Here is a 16,430-nt window from a genome sequence, read left to right as displayed (position 1 = left end):
ATATAACTCGCATGTGTAAAACTGATAACCAGTGGGAACCTGCTGAATAGCGCAGAGAGTGCGGCTTGGTGCTATGTGATGACCTGGTGTGGTGGGGCCGGGGGAAGCCAGAGGAGGGTACAAGAGGGAGGGGATATATGGACACATATAGCTGATCCCCTGCATTATACAGCAGAAACTAACACAACACTGTAAAGCAACTGTACTCCAACTTAAAAAGAGAACCAGAGGAACTCAATATTTGTAAACATTCCCTGAACGCACGCACACAGCTTGCAGGCACGCAGTTTGTCTGGAATTCTGAGTATGGAAGGCTATAGAGTAGCAAAAACTGGGCTGTCCAGGTTATATTAGATCTTACTTTCTGTAGATGCTTACTTTTGCCAACACCTGGTTGGGATCATGTTGGCCATTCTAAGAACCATAAGAAGATACACTGGAGCTATGCTTGACCTGTCCCTGTCTCTGTGGCCTCCATTCTTCCAACAATTGTCTGTATCCTTGCCTAAGTACACCACATACTTCATTCAACCTGATAGGCGGGTGGACATGTGTGTTCCTGAAATGCTATGGAGTGAAATGATGGGCTGCTTTTATCTTACTCCAGTTTTCAACTGCTCCCACTGAAGTGTCAGGGGAAGGTGATGCTCAGTGATAAGATCATTTACTCAATCCTCTAATAATTTCTGAGTACTTGGCTTTGCTTCTTTACCAGGGATTCAAGGTTGTTGTTTAACCTTTTTAATTTTCTAGGTTGAAAAATAGCATAATAATAATATTCCCCTTTCAGGGCTGTTAGGATTAAATGAGATAAGGCGAAGTATTTAACATGATTCCAGGCAGATGGGGCTCAAAAAGTGTTAACTGTATCTCTTCTTCCTTCTCCTCTCTCTCTTTATCTCCTGATCTTCCTGCCCTCTTTCCTACTCCTTTCTCCTAAGTGACAGGCAGCTCAACTTCTATTTAGGAAGCATGCTTAGGTTATGCAATCAGGTTGGAGGAGGAAGAGGAGTGGGCTAGAGAAACTGTCTTAATACATTTGTTCAGTGCAACTTCCCTTGAATAATGTGTTTATTTGAGATGGCTGAGAATGGGACAATGAACATCCACAAGCTGTCCCTTGGTTCCACCAAGTACTATACCAAGGACCTTGGGAGATACAATGATGATGATGGAGACACTTTTTTCCCTCAAGGAATACAATTAAGGGAGACATTTGTGGTTTGATGAGCTACTCATATATAATGCAACTTACATTACTCAGGCTTCCCTGGTGGCTCAGACAGTAAAGGATCTGCCTACAATGCAGGAGCCCTGCGTTTCATCCCTGGGTTGGGAAGATCCCCTGAAGGAGGGCATGGCAACCCACTCCAGTACTCTTGCCTGGAAAATGCCATGAACAGAGGAGCCTGGCGGGCTAGTCCATGGGGTCGCAAAGAGTCAGACACGATTGGGTGACTAACACACACAGGTTACATTACTTATGTTAGAAATATCCTTGGCTATGGCAGCACGGAGGAGGGAGCAATTAATTCTTAGATAATGTGTTATCTCTAATTCAGAATCAGAAAAAAGGATGTGCCCGTCTGCTAAAAATAACAATACTGTCATGTGTATATTGCATCAAGAAGATTATTAGGGAGAATATCAACAAAGACAATATTGTATCCATCAAAGCATATCTATAGGTTCAGGAAGAATGTGGTAGTGGGAAGGATCTGAGGAGCTTCTTCCCTACAGCAGAGTTCTAATTTCACCCACAAACCTTGTTAAAGGAGTTCTGCTCTTATGCAGAAATAGTGATGGTGAAGTTGAGAGATACCAGGAGAAACCAGTGTTTGCCTTTAGTTGCAGGCAATAAATTGTGTGGGAAATGCCAATTTCAAAATTCCTTCTTCCTACATGATTCAATGTGAGTAAGAGAGAATCATTGTTGTTGACTATAAAATCCATCTCAAAGACTCAAAAATCATTAATGTCCAATAATACTGATTTGTTTTCTGTTAAATCTGAGTCTTGCAGGTTCTATAAGTCTTTCCTTTGGCAGAAAATTCAATAATTTGTTATCACTGAAGGTAAAAGTAGTCTCAAAAATGTTTAGTTTTGTTTTGGTGTTATACACCTTTAGTCCATAAAATGCTGGCTGTGTCTCCATAATTCTCTCCTGGAGAATTAATTAAGCTTCTTGTTTCTGAAGTTTACTACTTGACTATGTTTTTGTTGGAGGTCTGGTGGGAATTCTCATTTATTTTTGGTCTTATGGGAAATTTTTCTATGTTAAAAATTGCAGAGTGGAGAACCATAGACTGATAATACTGTGATATGGCAACAAGTTTTCTATCTTATTTTTAAAATGAAAACAATATTGGTAACCTCAAAACCTGACAGAATTTTTTTTTAAATGCTTCCTCAGAGTCTTCATCTGAAAAAAAAGTGCTGATTTTCAGACACTAAACTTATGTTAAAGTATATTCTTTGTTGAACAACGAACAGTATGCTGTTCATTAGTCAAAAATCCCACGATATAATGATATTCACTGGGGAAAGCTCATGGAACACATATACATATGTATTTTTATGTATACATATAAACTTCATTTTTAATGAAAGTATGTGTTAGTCACTCAGTTTTGTCTCAGGCTTTGCAAATCCCATGGACTGTAGCTCACCAGGCTCCTCTGGCCATGGAATTCTCCAGGCAAGAATACTGGAGTGGATAACCATTCCCTTCTCCAGGGGATCTTCCTGACACAAGTATAGAACCCAGGTCTCCTAAATTGCAGGTGGCTTCTTTACCATCTGAGCCACCGGGGAAGACCATTTTTAATGGGCTCAAATACAAATAGTAGAATGCAATCTTTTAGCACAAGAGGGTGTTCCAATTTGGATACAAAATTGAGTCTATTTAAATTTAGGGGATTTTTAAAGAGGGTTGACACAAGAGGCTTCTTTGAGACAAACCCTGCTGGTTTTCATTTTGACTGATCAGACACACTCAGGCTAACCCAGGTGGGTTCCAGGTTGCTGATTTCCTTCTGTTCGTGCACTTTCAAATTAAGGACACTTTTCAAGAGACAAGCATATTTGAAAAACAGAAGAGGTAAAATCAGAGGGAGCCAATGGCACATTTTAGTGTGTTACAAGTAATAATAAACGTCCCTAAAGGTCAGTCTTTGTCTCTGAGTCATTCCTCTTCAATATTATTTCTTTCCCCCAGATTCCCTAGGTTGTTCATTTTTGTACACATGCCTCCTTCTTCCCTATTTGACACCTAACAGATGAGGAATCCCAGCCCACAACTGGGCTGAGTCAATCAGATTTTCTCTTTTAAGATAACAGAGGGACCTGGGAAAGAGAGTTGCAGATGCTTAACTGAAAGGTTTCTCAGCATCTGGGGCTGTGGGAAGAGATATGTGTCTGTATAATGTTGGGGAGTCATGAGGGAGCTGAGAAGCCTTGAGGAAACAAAGAAGCTGCCCTGACTTGAAAAGTCAACTCTTCTGTCTCTGCGAGGATGCAGGGAGTGGGTAGGGGAGTCAACTTCTACTTCACAGTTCTGGTTCTGCAAGAGGGGTCCAGATGTCACTTCACCTGCTGTTTGTGGATTCTGTGTGCTCCCCTGAATCCTTACAAACACCTTACTACACATTTGCCTGGTGTGACTACACTTCTCTTATTTGTAACTACAAAAGCCTGATCAGGATGGAAATCAGGTTAAAAGTGCTATGGTTCTCCTTTTAGAAAATTTTATACATGGTCATGACTTTTATAGCAGTGACTGCAGCATTAAATATGAAAGCAGGATTGGCCTTTTAAAACAGAGAAAATTCCTTTCTATTGGAATTAAGGAGAAGGAGACTCATCCACTGACCTTTGAGTGTCATTTGCTAAAAGCAAAACATGATATTTGCCCATATCAAGAAGTGTTAAGGGCCAATCCATTGCCTCACTGAGCCTGCAGCTAGGTTGAGGGAGACAAATACAACACCTGAAACAACCAGAGAATAATTCAAGGCAGGTGATGATTGCTAGCTAAATCTAGTCAGCGACTAGATGGGCATATGATCTGAGAAGAAGAGGTTGGAACAGACTGGAACCTCAGAAATGAGAGAGGCAAGCTCTCTTCAAGAGAGCTGCAAGAGCTTCAAGGGCTCAGTCTCTGGAATGGGTAGCTGAACTGGGGTGGAGGAGGGTTTCAGCAAGGGCAGGGAGGTAGGAAGGAGCCAAGAATGAGGATGCATGTGTGAGTGCTCAATGTCTCTGTAGATGGGGCCCCATCTGACCCCAAGCCTCTGGTCCGCTGGGCAGACGAGACACAGAGATGAAAATGCTTCCGAGATAGATGCAAGGCAAGACATGACCAGAAGTCAAAGAAATGTCTTGAGTTACTTATGACTTGGAGGGAGTTAGGAGGAGAATGAATGTACTGAGAAATGATGGGCAGGAGAATGGTTTCAAATCGAGGCTGGTACAGCCAGTGGGTCAGATGATGAAAAGTGTGAACCCAGGCTTGCAGTGATATACAACCATTGTTCTTAAAGTTATTTTGGTAATGAAAGCATTTTCCTTCCTTCTTTCTTATAAGCATTAGAACATTCATTCAGTTCAGTTCAGTTCAGTCGCTCATTCAGTTCAGTTCAGTTCAGTCACTCAGTCGTGTCTGACTCTTTGCGACCCCACAGACTGCAGCACGCCAGGCCTCCCTGTCCATCACCAACTCTTGGAGCTTACCCAAACTCATGTCCATAGAGTTGGTGATGCCATCCAACCACCTCATCCTCTGTTGTCCCCTTCTCCTCCCGCCTTCAATCTTTCCCAGCATCAGGGTCTTTTCAAATAAGTCAGTTCTTCACATCAGGTGGCCAAAGTATTGGAGTTTCAGCTTTAACATCAGTCCTTCCCCTGAACACCCAGGACTGATCTCCTTCAGGATGGACTGGTTGGATCTCCTTGCAGTCCAAGGGACTCTCAAGAGTCTTCTCCATCACCACAGTTCAAAAGCATTAATTCTTTGGCGTTCAGCTTTTTTTATAGTGCAACTCTCACATCCACACATGACTACTGAAAAAACCATAGCCTTGACTAGGTGGGCCTTTGTTGGCAAGGTAATGTCTCTGCTTTTTAATATGCTGTCTAGGTTAGCCATAACTTTCCTTCCAAGGAGTAAGCGTCTTTTAATTTCATGGCTGCAGTCACCATCTGCAGTGATTTTGGAGCCCATTAGAACACTAGGTTTTGTTTTTTTAAAGTATTTTAAAATTTATTTTAATTAATTAATTAGGCTGCACCAGGTCTTAGTTGCAGCTTATGGGGTCTAGTTCCCTAACCAGGGATTGAACCAGGGCCCCCTGCATTGGGAGCACAGAGTCTTAACTGCTGGACCACCAGGAAAGTTCCAAATTTTATTTTTTATTTTTTTTACTTATTTACTTTTGGCTGCACCACATGGCTTGCAGGATCTTAGTTTCCTGACCAGGGATCAAACCAGTGCCCTTGGCAGTGAAAGCACAGAGTAAAACCATTTTCATATTAAGAAATCTCAAGTGGAAGCTCAGTGAACAAAATAGATGAAAATTATTAGTTCTGGCAGAACTGGAGGAGTGGGTCTGGGACCCACTTGTTAAATGCCATGCCCCTTTCCCTACCCTTAAGGCTTGCTGACAGTACTTAGGTTTTCCTTTAGTTAGCTGCATGAAAATCCGAAGCATTGGAAAGTAGAGGGCTGTCACAGTGAGGGATGGTGAGAAAGCAGCGATTGTGAAAGAATTCAGGTGTGAGGTGGTGCATCTCAGCCTGGGATGGAGGGGGAAGTAGAGGGAACAGAGAGGAAACAGTCACTCGTCCTACTTCCCATGTGTTTATCAGAACCGAACATCATACCTTCTTCTGCTCCTTGATTTTCATTTCTACCAGTGGTGCTCATAATCTCCTTTGGAATACTGAGTGAGGAGTTTTCAACAGATCCCTAAGCTGCAGTCCTTGTGCTGGGAATAAAGAAAAGTTAATAGATGAGCAGTGCCAACTGCCTAATTTTCAGGGTTCACCTCATAGGTGTTTCTTCTAGAAATGTACCTGTCTTTCCTCTTTCAGATATAAGCTGCCTTTTATGTATTTCTGACATTTTACGGTTTCCTGATTAGGAAGAAAGTGGGCTTCCCAGGGGGTTATATTAAATTGAATAGATTGTCAGATAGCACTCACTGAAGAGTTACAACAAAAAAGAGGACCACATTCATGTCTAGCTTTTTATGTTCATGTAGAATTCTTTTTTCCCTGCTTCCAAATTAAGTCTCTATTGGTTTTGGCCAGTTAACTTGGCTTCCCATCCTAAAACGTGGATCTACTTGAGCTGACTTCAATGAGAGGTGAGGTTATAATGACACAGCCTCTAGAAGGGACACTGATGGACTCACTTATCCATCAGCATTCATAGTCTTTATTAACCAAGCAGAGTTGATTGAAATATCTTGGCAACCAATCCACATTTGCTATACTGAAGTAATTTGGTGAATGGGAAAATAACATTATTTTAGTCTATAATGTCTATATAGTCATTATAGTCTATAATGAAAGACTAACATGTGAGGTTCAGACAGTGAGTTCTTAAATGGTCAAATTTACACTGTTGTTAAGAACTTACCTAAGGAAATCTACATACTAAAAAGTAGAAAAGGACCCCACCCCCCAAAAAAAGCCCAACCTTTCAAGATGGGCATTATTTGCTCTTCAACAATCAGAATTGCCTTATGAAATTAAAAAGGGGGAAAACATCAACTGGATCTAAGTAAGCATTCTGAAGTACAGCTCTGAGTATGCTGTTCCTCTGCTCAAAATCTGTTCATGGATAAATTCAGGCTTCTCTAAGGCTTGGCTCAGAACTCCCTTGCCAGCTGTGTCTCCACCTGTTGCCTCCATGTGCCCCACAGACACCACTTCTCAGGCAGAGTTCCTAGGTCCCATCTCTGTGCATGTGCTCTTGCTGTTGTGAGCTGCTGAGACATTTCGATACCATCCTGCCAGAATCTTAAGGAAACTCCACTGTCTGGTTTATATGCTGCTGTTCCCTTTTGTGAAGAAGTTCATTCATTCAGTATCCCTGAAGAGGTGCTCTCTTTCCTTTGTCTTACTTTAGATGTTTGAAATGAGCTTATAGGACATTCCTGCCTCCTGCCTAACAACTTTTTAAAAGATATTTGTGTGCATGACTTATAAATCTCTAAAGTAGATGCTGACATATTGATAAACAGTGGGGGATATGTGGGCTTTGGGATGAGCTTGATCTGAGCTTAGATTTTAGCTTCACCAGCTAGTATCTGGCTTGGGCAATTTCTGTATCTGCTCTGTTCCTCTATGTCATCTGTTAAATGAGGATCAAATTAATGACCCCCAGAGGGGTGATTATCAGTGGGGTTTCCCTGATAGCTCAGCTGGCAAAGAATCCGCCTGCAATGCAGAAGACCTTGGTTCGATTCCCGGGTTGGGGAGATCTGGAGAAGGGATAGGTTACCCATTCCAGTATTCTTGGGCTTCCCTGGTGGCTCAGTCGATAAAGAATCCGCCTGCAATGCTGGAGACCTGTGTTCGATCCTTGTGTTGGGAAGATCCCCTGGAAAAGGGAAAGGATACCTGCTCTAGCATTCTGGCCTAGAGAATTCCAAGGACTGTATAGTCCTTGGGGTTGCAAAGAATTGGACACGACTGAGAAACCTGACGTTCACTTGACTTTCCTTTTCAGTGTGATTGGGAATATGCAAGAGATCAAGAATATGAAGTTCAGGTTTGGCCCCTAACTTCAAGGTTAGGGCTCACTGAATTGGAGTTTGCCTTTGTATTCTCTACATCATTTAGTATGGGTCCCTGAACTGTTAAGGTGCTCAATAACGTTTTCCAAACTGAATTAAAATGAACAAGAGATTAGATTTGGGGAACTTCCCTGGTGGTCCAGTGGCTAAGACTGGACCAAATGCAGGGGGCCCTGGTTCATTCCCTGGGTGGGGAACTAGATCCCACCTGCCACAACTGAGAGTTTGCATGCTGCAACTAAGACCCAACACAGTCAAATAAATAAATAAAAATAAATTTTAAAAAGGGATTAGATTTGGAACTTTACTGGCAATATTAACTCTTTTCAGATCTCTTAGTACTACCTTGTACATCAAAACACTAATTTACAAAATTGGCTAGAAAGCAAAACACTGTGCTTTACACATTTTTTTTTTTTTTTTCTTGGTAAGGTGGAGGCCCACTTACTGGGATGCAGCAACCAAACAGGAAGTGTGATGAGGCCATTTTCTCTTCATCCTCCTGCCTTAGTCCTAGAGGCCAGGCTCTTTTTTGGAGACAGGCTTCTAGCTATGAGCTTCTATAGTGGAGAAACCATATATGGTATGCTGGACCCCACAGTGACCAGGAGAGCAAGCAGTAACCTGGTTGGTGTCCAGGCTCTGAGGTGATGGAAGCCTTCTGCTTCAGTAACCCCAGCTTCCTAACGTGGTTCAAATGATTAGGCAGTGCACTTCAGAAAGCCCTAATCGAGCTTCTATTAATGTGCCTAAGTCCAGACAGTGTAAAGTGCCTGACCTACAGCTAGAGAACAGCTTTCTTCAGAAGGGTGTGCCATTTTATTGTGAGCTGCTTCCAACTGAATTTTTTAAAATCACAAATGCATACTTGCCTCCACTAGGTTTTTCATTTTTAAACAAGTACTATTTGTTCATTGTAGGCAATTTGAAAAATATATAAAAGCACAATGGCATACCTGAATGTTAACATAGCTTTTATTTTTAAAATGATTACATCCTATAAATGCTGTTTTGAAAACTGCATTTGTATCTCAATTTACTGTGTTCCTTTTCCTATGTCAATAAATTTTCTTTGACTACAGCAAGCTGAAAGATGCCTAGTCTTCTGTCACAGAGGTTCCATGCTTTACTTATCCAATTCCATAGAGCTGAAAATTTTTAATAATGCTGAAATAAATATCCTTTCATATATGTCATTTCACATATTCTTTTTGGGTAAATTCATGGAAAAATGATTTCTAGATAGAAGGTATCTGTAAATGTTGCCAAATTATAACATTTGTACCAATTTTCACTTTTCTATTGTCTGACAGTCATTTCATTTTGTTACTATTGTAACTTCTACTATAAAAAGATCCTCAAACATGATTTTCTCATCCCTATTGTTTTTATAGGGCACATACAATTGCAGTATCAAAAATATAAGCATGTTTGAAGATTTCACCCATATTGCCAAATTTCCTTCTAGAAAGGTTATTCATTCTCACCTCTAGTGATTAGAATTCTATTTATTTCTCAGGATGCTTGCCAGTAACTTATCATTATACATTTTTTGCTAATAAGATTGTCCAAGAACAGCAGTTCAGTATTTTGATTTGTATTTCTTTGATTGTTAATGAGGTTGAACATAATTTCATGTGTTTGTTTTCAGTCTTAAGATTTATTAATATAGTAACTCAACTTTACAAGTAGTTTTTTTAGTATTAGAATTAGATCACAACACTCCTGTTTTGGCTGAATTAATTAGCTTTGATACTGTTAATCAACAGCTATTTATTGAGCCCTGACTGCCTGCAGAACTGTGACAGCCACAGAGAGGATGCAGCAGAGGAGAAAAAGTGAGTTCCTATTTCTAAGAAAATGACCAGCTGGAGAGAAAATTCAGATGCATACAAACAGATCATTTAAAATTGGAAACCTTGTATGTTTTGTTTAATATTTATAATATGTAAAATAATATTAATAATACAAAAGGATCTGTTTAAGTGCTGCACTCAATAAGACAGCAAATTTGGAAAAGTCAACAGTGGCCACAGGACTGGAAAAGGTGTTTTTATTCCAATCCCAAAGAAAGGTAATGTCAAAGAATGTTCAAGCTGCCATACAATTGCACTCATTTCACATGCTAGCAAGATTATGCTTAAAATCCTTCAAGCTAGGCTTCAGTGGTATGTGCACCAAGACATTCCAGATGTTCAAGCAGGGTTTAGAACAGGCAGGGGAACGAGAGATCAAATCATCAACATCCACCAGATCATGGAGAAAGCAAGGAAATTCCAGAAAAAATCTACTTCTGCTTCACTGACTATGCTAAAGCCTTTGACTGTGTGGATCACAACAAAGTGGAAAGTTCTTAAAGAGATGGGTATACCAGACCACCTTACTTGCCTCCTGAGGAACCTGTATGCAGGACAAGAAGCAACAGTTAGAACTGGACATAGAACAACCAACTGGTTCAAAATTGGGAAAGGAGTATGTCAAGGCTGTATATTGTCATCCTGATTATTTAACTTAGATGCAGTACATCATGAGAAATGCTGGGCTGGATGAAGCACAAGCTGGAATCAAGATTGCCGGGAGAAATAACAACAACCTCAGATAGGCAGATGATACCACTTTAATGGCAGAAAGTGAAGAGGAACTAAAGAGCCTCTTGATGAAGGTGAAAAAGGAGAGAGAAAAAGTTGGCTTAAAACTCAACAGCAAAAAAACAAAGATCATGGCATTCAGTCCCATCACTTCATGGCAAATAGATGGGGAAAAAATGGAAACAGTGACAGACTTTATTTTCTGGGTCTCCAAAATCACTGCAGATAGTGGCTGAAAACATGAAATTAAAAGATGCTTGCTCCTTGGAAGAAAAGCTATGACAAACCTAGATAGCCTCACTTTGCCAGCAAAGGTCCATATAGTCAAAGCTATGGTTTTTCCAGTAGTCATGTATGGATGTGAGAGTTGGACTATAAAGAAGGCTGAGTGCTTTTGAACTGTGGTGTTGGAGAAGACTCTTGAGAGTCCTTTGGACAGCAAGGAGATCAAACCAGTCAATCCTGAAGGAAATCAACCCTGAATATTCATTGGAAGGATTGATGCTGAAGCGACAAGACTTTGGCCACCTGATGCAAAGAACTGACTCATTAGAAAAGACCCTGATGCTGGGGAAGATGGAGGTCAAGAAGAGAAGGGGGCAACAGAGGATGAGGTGGTTGGATGGCATCACCAACTCAAGGGACTTAAGTTTGAGCAAACTCCAGGAGATAGTAAGGGACAGAGAAGCCTGGCATGCTGCAGTTCATGAGGTCACAAAGAGTTGGACACAACTTAGTGACTGAACAACAACAGTTTTTATCAGCATGATCATTTCTTACTGTAACAACAAAAAAGATGAAGGCATAGTACTACATTGTAGTCCTTAGTATTAATATTTCTGAAGAAGTTAGATACATGCCTTTCTGATGATCTGATTTAGTAAAGAAGTAGAGCCTTCAGAATCTAGAGTCAGAATTACTGCTAAATCTTTCCCCAATTCATTTAAAAATTTTTTATTGACATATAAGTGATTTTCAATGTTGTGTTAGTTTCAGTTGTATGGCAAAACGATTCAGTTAAATGCACACACACACACATGCATACATATACACAAGATATTGAGTATAGTTTTGTGCTATGCAGTAGGTCCTTGTTATCTATTTTATACATAGTGGTGTGTACATTTTAATCCCAATCTTCCAATTTATCACTCTCTCCTTACTTTTCCCGCCCTGTGACAACCATAAACTTATTTTCTATATCTGTAAATCTATTTCTGCTTTGTAGATAAGTTCATTTGTATCATATTTTTAGATTTCACACATAAGTGGTATCATATGATATGTCTTTCTCTAACTTACTTCACTTAGTATTATAATCTCTAAATCCATCCATGTTGCTGTAAATGGCATTATGTCATTATTTTTCTTGGCTGAGTAAATATTCCATTGTGTCTATATACCACATCTTCCTTATCCATCATCTGTTGACAAACACTTAGGTTTCTTCCATGTCTTGGCTTTTGTAAATAGTGCTGTTGTGAACACTAGGGTGCTGGCCAACCCATTTCAAAATCAGTTGTTTCGATTGGTATTTTGACAGCCATGGTACCAATGATTGAAGGAGATTAAAGATGAGAAAAATACGAGATTGCTAATGCCCAGGAACCCAAAGTTTAGGTATCCAGTTATTGATCAAAACTAGTTTTCAATGTTTCATTTATTTATGCATTCAACACATGTGTAATAGGGCTTCCCAGGTGACTCAGTGGTAAAGAATCCACCTGCCAAGCGGGAGACATGGGTTCAATCCCTGTGTTGGGACCATCCCCTGGAGAAGGAAATGGCAACCCATTCCAGTATTCTTGCCCGGGAAATCCCATGGACAGAGGAGCCTGGCAGGCTGCAGTCCATGCAGTGGCAAAGAGTCAGATACAACTTAGTGATTAAACAGCAGCACATCTGCATGTGTAATAAGTCTGAGATCCTGAGCTAGGGACTGTTTTACAAGGATCAACAATTTTTCAGGAGAAGAGAAATAGCTAAAACATAATGTGGTAAAACTATTACAATAGTGATAAATGCAAAGTGCAAGGGAGCACAGAAGAAAAAGTAAATCTGTGTGCCTCTGTATTTGATGTCAGAAAAGGCTTCTGAGAGAAAGTGACATTTTATCTAGGTTGCAAAGCTGCATAAGAGTTCATCAGATCACTTGCTACTAAGAATTTAAAGTGAGTGGAAGTGGATACACAGAAAAGTCTTCAGAAGGAGTAAGTAGAGACTGCTAAGGTGCTCAGACTCCATCAAGAAAAACTGGAGGCTAGTAGCTATGATCACCAGTAAAGTTCATCTATGCTAGAAAGACCTGAATGGAACAGGAAGTTAAGGAAGAGCTTAACAAACTCAAGATTTTAGTCAAAAGAAATCCCTGGGGCCAAAACCAAAACTTGTTCCAAAGGTAATGTTGCTGTGTGGGGCAGATATATCAGAGTCCTTTGATGTTCTCAATCTGAGGAAGAATGAGGATTTCACCCAAACTGTGCAAAACTATGAGCTCATATGTATTACTATGGCTAGAAATGATGCTCAGAAATTCAGCTACGAACCTGATGTGCTGTGGAAACACCAGAACAACATTCAGCTGGTGAATGAGCAGATCACCAGTGACATCTCATCCACAAAGACCCAGCAAGCCCTCAGAAGGGGTCAGAGCATTCACTACTTGGTACCAGATCTTGTCCAAGAATATAGTGAAATATATAATTTGTATGGCTCTATGAATGGAGAAAGGCATTTGAGGACTATCCTGGCTCCTTTGCAGAAAAACACTACAGAAGCTAACTCCTAAGAAACTCTACAGCATGATATTCTGGACTTCCATTTTTGGAATTTGAAATAATCAGGGTATTAGTAATGGAGGAAAGTAATTATGATCCTGTCTCATAAACTAAAACTTAAAAGTTTGGTAAAAATCATTAGCAAATTAACATCAGGTTTGTCTGTAAAAAAAAAAAAAGTTCATCAGATTGAGGAGGTAAGAAAGACCTGGTAGGCAAAGGGCACAACATACACAAAAACACAGATGTATAAAAGTAGAAAATAAGCAGACTATTGGGGTAGGGTATAGGGGATGGGGATGGGGAACATAGGTTTTCCAAGCCAGGTTGGGTGAGCTCTATCTTCTAGACAGAGCTGTTGACTGTTGACAGGTGAAAGACTGTTGAACAGTAGAGTAATGTAACCTTGGACTGCAAGGAGATCAAACCAGTCCATCCTAAAGGAAATCAACCCTGAATATTCACTGGAAGGACTGAAGCTGAAGCTGATGCTCCAATACTTTGGCCACGTGATGCAAAGACCTGACTCGTTGGAAAAGACCCTGATACTGAGAAAGATTGAGGGCAGGAGGAAAAGGGGGTGACAGATGATGAGATGGTTGGATGGCATCACCAACTCAATGGACAGGAGTCTGAGCAAACTCCAGGAGATAGTGAAGGATAGGGAAGCCTGGAGTGCTGCAGTTCACGGAGTTGCAAAAAGTTAGACACGACTTAGCGACTGAACAACACTAATGTGACCAGACTACTGACCTGAAGTAGACTGAATTAGAAAAGGAAGAGAGATGAGTGACAGTGCAGAAATGGGTCCAATCTATGGCATTTGAAAGGCAGAAGCAACATGACCAACTAGATGGATGAAAGCAAGTAGTTAAGAGTAAAACTGATATTTCATGGCTGGATGGAGAGTGATAACTGATACCATTCATGCAAACAAGGAAAAGAAGAGGGGGTCAATAGGGAAAAAAGGACAAATTCAGTGTTGGATATGTTGCAACTGAGGTATCTATGGGATCGCCACGTGAGCAGGTCATTTAATGCTCGTGAAAGATGATAGATCTCACAGAATATCATAGGAGTCTTCACTATATAGGTAAGGTGACCACATAAAATGACAACAGCTAACAGGACTTCAAATGCTAGGCATGTTCCAAATACTTTGCATATAGTTTAGCTCTTGTAATCTTCCCTATAACTACATGAGGTAGGATTTCCTATTATTAACCCCATTTTACAGGACAAGGAAGCCAGAGAGGCACAGAGAGGTTACATAATTCATTTTGAGGCACAGAGAGGTTACATAATTCATTGTCCAAGTTCATACTAGTAAGTGGTAGAGTTGAGATTTGAACTCAGATAAATTACCTAACCAAAAGTCTACAGCTTTTCTCTAAGAACTAGCATGACAGCAGCGCAAATGCTGGAAGAAGGACTTCACTGAAACCATGACATTTTGAATCTCAAAGAATCCAGGCACTATATAATTACTATACATTCAACATTCATGATTTACCTTGTGAGAAATGACAAGGAGGATCATGACATCAATTGGCACTTTGCTGAGGTAGGAATTTTAACTGTGTGCCTGGTGAGGCTGCTAAGAGGGGGTCCATCTCTTAACTGGTTTGTGAACCCAGCAGACAGACTCAACAGTATCATCTTCCTCAAAATTAATCCTGATTATCACTAAATGTTCTTTACTTACTTGAGTCCTGACTGCTTAACATTACTTTTCTTTTTTTTTTTTTGTCTTTGTGTGTGTGGGAAGATTTAAATACATTGATGAATTTTAAACCTCTTTTGACGAGGATATCTGCAAGGCACATCAGAAGTTCTCTTAGTATAGAATATCTGGTGATAACTCAATACACAAAGAGACATTATAACATATATGAGCATATGTAAGACATTGGTTATAGACCTTTAGCACAGTGAAAACCAAAATTTTTTGTTATGCTTAAGTTACACTAGAATAAAATAAAAATAAAATACCACTAGAATAAAAATAGACCCAACTCTATTATTTCTATACAGTCTGACCTTCTTTTAATTTCCACGATGTATTACTATTGCTTACTCATATTTGAGAACATTAGAGATACCGTTGATAGAGGGGGACAGGGGAGAGAAAAGAGGAGAGAGAGGAGTTCTCCAGAGATTCAAGTCAGGAGGTTGAAAATGGGAAGGGAAGGGAAGGGAAGGGAAGGGAGAGAGGAGGGAGGAGGGGAGAGGGAGAGGGGAGAGGGAGAAGGGAGACTTAGGACTTTGATTCTACTTGGGATAGCAATATGCCTTGCCTAGAAACACATTTCCCGTGCATGCTTAGTCACTCAGTCTTGTCTGACTCTTTGTGACCCCATGGACTGTAGCCTGCCAGGCTCCTCTGTCCAGAGGATTCTCAAGGCAAGAATACTGAGTGGGTTGCCATTTCCTATTCCAGGTGATATTCCCAACCCAGTGATCAAGCCCTTGTCTCCAACACTGGCAGTAAATTCTTTACCTCTGTGTCAAACCACATCTCCCAACTTCTCTTATAAGCAAAAGGAATAGTGATGTGACCACATTCTGGCCAATGAGATAAGTGAAAATCATCTGGTGAGGCATCTAGGAAAAGCTATTGTTCTTGTGTTAAAGGAAACATGCTCAGCTAGTAAAAATTTTTTGCTTCTTGCCTTTCCCTTTCTTCCTACCAGACTGCAGATGTAAGAACAGAGATAGTGATGCCATCTTGGACCATGAAGCAATGGGCATGATGACGTACAAAAGATGCTGAAGGAAAGATAAGAGTCTGATAGCACTGTAGATCTTCTTTGCCAACTTTGAAATACCTTCCACTTGAATTTTTTTTTTCTGCCAAAGAAAAATAAGCCTTTACTTATTCAATCTGCTATTGTAATGGAGTTTTGTTATACTGTGTTATGGACTGATAAATTCCTTGTTGATAAATCAGATAATCATCCAATTTTAGTAACACTGTCTCTCCTTCTTTGAGACACATTCTTGGTGCCTGAGAAGAGTTGTGAAGATTAAATGAGTTAGTACAAGTGAGATGTCTGGCATAGAGACTAGGATTTAGTGACTGTTGGCTACCATTTTGCAGCCGAAGATGGAGAAGCTCTATACAGTCAGCAAAAACAAGACCGGGAGCTGACTGTGGCTCAGATCATGAACTCCTTATTGCCAATTTCAGACTGAAATTGAAGAAAGTAGGGAAAAACACTAGACCATTCTGGTATGACCTAAATAAAATCCCTTATGATTAT

The 16,430-nt window shown here is 40.3% G+C and overlaps 1 pseudogene; it reads left to right on the top strand.

The window, feature by feature from the left end:
- The window catches only part of LOC133070587 (nicotinamide/nicotinic acid mononucleotide adenylyltransferase 1-like), a 31,921-nt pseudogene extending 18,743 nt beyond the window's left edge, over nt 1-13,178 (top strand).
- Nucleotides 13,179-16,430: the final 3,252 nt, after the last annotated feature.

Source organism: Dama dama, chromosome 15 (genome assembly GCF_033118175.1).
Source record: "Dama dama isolate Ldn47 chromosome 15, ASM3311817v1, whole genome shotgun sequence".
Taxonomy (NCBI): Eukaryota; Metazoa; Chordata; class Mammalia; order Artiodactyla; family Cervidae; genus Dama; species Dama dama.
The sequence above is the reverse complement of the archived record's forward strand: the minus strand, read 5'-3'. Positions and strand labels throughout refer to the sequence as shown.